General features: G+C 34.8%; 1 protein-coding gene across 1 annotated transcript in view; it reads left to right on the top strand.

Annotated features, from left to right (window-relative positions):
• Positions 1-4,369, top strand: part of pfkfb4b (6-phosphofructo-2-kinase/fructose-2,6-biphosphatase 4b) — a 516,544-nt gene that overhangs the window by 30,189 nt on the left and 481,986 nt on the right. The window lies entirely within an intron of this gene.

Here is a 4,369-nt window from a genome sequence, read left to right as displayed (position 1 = left end):
AGTCAGGAGGACAGCAGGCGAGAATCACGGGCGCGCGCACACACGCTCACGGACGAGTCTTGACTTCCTGAGGAAAGGGCGTCGAGACCAAAGCAAAACAGCAGTTTTTAAACCAAGGAAAAATGCATTATTGATAATAAAATATTTAAACATATAGAACGTGTAGACAGTTAGCCACTTTGTTTGTTCAGGTACAAACAAAACTGAGAAAGGAAAAATTATATTGTTTATATCCCACAAACAACATAGGCTGATATTAGGCCTATAATAGACTCATAAAAATAAGAGAAAACAGGCTTTGGTGCAGACAGCAGTATCTGCTCTTAAAGGGATAATTAAGCCCAAATGTCTGTCATAAATGTTCCAATAAAACCAGTTTGAGTGTCTTGCTTGTGCTGAACACAAAATACGATGTTTTGAAGGGATGTTACTTGTGACTTTTTTTTTTAACATGCTGTGGATGTCTTTATGGCTGCCAACATTCTTCAAAATGTCTTCTTTGAATCAGAATCAGAAATAGCTTTTTTGCCAGGTATGTTCACAAATAGGATGAGTTTGTTTTCGTGACAGCTTCTAGTGCATCAGAATGACAGAGACAGGACAAAAACAGATACATTTATTTTAAAAATAGAAGTAAATAGTGAATGCAAATATACAAATTGACGAGTGAATGTACAGTGAATTTGCAAAACTGGTTAATGTGTTATGTGCAAATTGGCATGTAAAGTATGTTGTTAAATAAGTAAGTGTATATGTGCATAAAAAGTAGTGATGTTTGTTTCACAATTACTATTATAAGGTGGATTGGCTGAGGGAAGTTTCTGCATCGGGCTGTTCTGGTGTATATACCAGTGATCAGTTTTATCTGTTTATCTTCTTTCTTCCTATATTGGTAAAATTTCATTTTTTTAAGGTAAACTATTGCTTCAAGATGAGTGCATAACAAAAAATGTCTTCTGGAAAACCTTAAAAACAGACACCTTAAGTGCAGGCAACATGTGGAGAATAGAAAGGGCATATTGGCTATAGTGAGATTTTTCGATGAACTCTATGTCCACCTTCACTCAACATCTTAACTATTTTTGAATTTGATTGCAATTAAATAAATGACACCTTTTGAAAAACTAATTTGGAATGATAATCATTGTGAAAAGTGTTTAATAAATATACTGAATTTAATCAAACTTGTCACTATACCGTCAATAAGGAGAAAACAGTTTTAAAAAGTACAGCAGTAGTAAAAAAGAAATTATTAATCTGGGTCTGACATTCAGATTAGAACAGCGAAATAAACCACAAAGCACATCAGGATTGGAAACACATGTAAATCTCAATATCAGACACAAATAATACACGTTAGCATATGTTCACAAATTCAGAACTTTACCCAACACTGAGACAAAGTGGCATTTTCATTAGATAACAGATCTAAAGTGCCTAGCGAGTTGATTTAGGAGTAAAATCTGCAACTGTTATTTTTAAATACATGATTAATTGTAGGAAGCCATTTCTATAGGCATAAATAAGGCCATGACCTTTTCCCAACAGCTACAGAAATATGCTTCCTTCCTCAAACTCCTCTAGTCTGGGTTAGTTTAAGTACTCAATTCTCCAGGAGAAGAGTACAATGAAAGAAGTGAACAGTCTAGTTCAAGTATAACTTTAACATAATAGTTATTTATATTTTGGACTCACAATTTTTTACATTACGACAACAACAGTCACTCAAACTTTAGGTTAGAATTAAAGCAAAATGTATTACATTGGTTTTAAGTTACATTCAGTGAGTAATACAGGGCCAAATTATGCATTCGTGGTGTCAAATTTCTAAAGTTTTTGCACTTTTCTTTCACTATTTGAAATTCATATACCCTGAAGGCTACTTCTGGAACTGAAATGGTAACTGAACAAAAATGGACACAGTTATTGATATCCCTTTTTCCTTTCCACATAAATAAAACATGCATGAGAATTATTTATTCTCCATGATTCACTCAAGAAGGTCTTTTTGGTTAGTCATAACCTGAATGCATTTCATTCACATTTCAGTCAAAGTAAAGGCTGGAAAATGAGGAAGGAGGTTTATCTCACTGAAACACAGAGGATCTGAAGTGTCTGACTCAATCAGGCTTGCAGTCATCAGGCTAAAGTAAGCATTCAGCAAACCTGCCGCAGCCAAATGTTAAAGAGACACACACAGACACACTAATAGTAGAGGCAAACCCACTGACACAAAATTACTGTTCATCGTTTGAACAAAGAAGGGAAAAAACACCCTGAACACTCCACCCTTCCCAGTTCAAGCAGGAAATGCTGAGCATGATAAAGTAGGTTGAGTGTTTTATCAAGGATTCTGTTATCAGAGCATCAGTGCTTTTGATCATACTTTATATGCGTGTACGGTTTTCACTGCAAATGTGCATGTTTACAATTCGATAGTGATATGGTTTGATGCAGAATTTCACTACAGGAGATGTATTTAGGTTAATGAAAAAATTCAGTTTTATTAAGAATGAATGAATGATTGAAAAGAAGTTCTTTCTTTTGATGCTCATTATAAGTACACTCAAAAAATAACTCATTGGATGAACTCAATTTAACTGAGAGCAGGATTTCCATCCAATGAACTTGTTTAGCACCAACTAAAAAACAAATTTACACAAATGCAATTGAGTTAGTCCAACATGATTTTATCAAATAAGTTTTAATACATTTGTATTTTTATTTAACTTAAACTCAAACATCTGAAAATATCATGTCTATTATGTGTCGTACATTTGAGTTGAGTTGACTTTATTGGTACCCATAGGTAGATTCTTTTTGCTGCAAAGTTTGGCATTTGATACAAACAAATCACACATATACATACCACATACTGTATACACAGACAAAGTACCTTAGAAAAGATTACAGTTTATTCAGAGTGACAATAGATGATGAGACAAAGCTATTCCTGAACTGTTTTGTCCTAAAAAGCATCTAAAACCTTTGACCAGAAGAGAGCTGGATAAACTCCTCCAACAGAGCATGAGAGCTACAGCTACTAATGTTCTGGGCATTCTGTAAAAGCTGCTTAATATACAGGGATTCAATATTCAGCTGTGATTCACCAATCAACCTGCTAGACCACCTAATAACCTGGCTCTGTCTATTCCTGTTTTTGAGAGACAGACCTCCAAACCATGCCACCAGAGCGAAGGATGGAATAGACTCAATAAAAGCACGATAGAAAAGAGTAAGCATTTTGGGGCCAATGTGAAAACGTGATTGTTTTCTGAGACAATATAGGCACTGATCACCCTTCTTGTACACAGCATCACAGTTTGCCTCAAAGTTTAAAAAATCGGTCAATAATGGTACTCAAATATTTCTCCACACATTCAAATCATATCCTTAGTTTTTGTTGATTTAAGTTTTAGATTAGACTCCTCACACCACTCAACAAAATGATCCACTATGGGACCATGACTATTTTCATCTCCTTTGAGGCGGCTTACAATCTTAGTGTTGTCTGCATATTTTAAAATAAAATGATTTTCAAATGTGCTCTGATACATATTTGTGTACAGAATAAATAAAAGTGGGGATAACACATACCCCTGAGGTGATCCAGTGGAGAAGCACAAGCTTTCTGACAGGGAACTGTATTTGCACTCCTTGTGTCTTTTGTGTTTTGAAGTCTATTAGTTTTGCTTAAAGTTACCCTTAATGAAGTAAAAGAGCCATTTTAAGCATATTTCACAAGTTACATATACAGTTGATTGAGACCGATCTCAGAACTAATTTTAGGACAGTTATTGCTCACAGAGCAAGGCATTTTAGCTAATTAAGCTGCCCACAGGCAAAGCATGGGTGCTACTGCAAGGTGCTAATCTCAAAACTCAAAGCATTACATCTAAATCTTCAAACTAGTGAAGATTAAACTCTAACAAGTCTTTCTATTAACTTTTAACACCCATGATTAATTTTGTCAACATTTTCCTCTCTTAATTCAATCCCACACAAAGCATGCAAGAATTTAAAATCCCCTAACCAGGTGGTTGTCCCAACACAATTCCTTCAGGTTGTCCCAACACAAAACGCTTAAGTTAACCTAATGTTTTACAAAATTAAGTGGACTGAACATAAAACAAATAAACTGGCCTAAGAAATTGTGCTGTTTTAGCTCATTTTAAATAGGTAGTTTGATCAAGCAGCAGTAATAATTTTTTGTGTATAATGTGAGAATGGGGTTTTTAAAAAAAAAAGGTTTTTCTATCTTAGGTTCATTGCCAAGTTGAAGACCTTTATTCAGTGACTTGGAGAAGGTTGTTCAGCGCTTTCATCTCTTCTTGTCTGAATTATTGCAGCGCATTATATTTGGGTGTGA

The sequence above is a fragment of the Danio rerio genome, chromosome 6 (assembly GCF_049306965.1).
Source record: "Danio rerio strain Tuebingen ecotype United States chromosome 6, GRCz12tu, whole genome shotgun sequence".
Lineage (NCBI taxonomy): Eukaryota > Metazoa > Chordata > Actinopteri > Cypriniformes > Danionidae > Danio > Danio rerio.
This window is presented reverse-complemented; position numbering and strand designations above follow the sequence as displayed.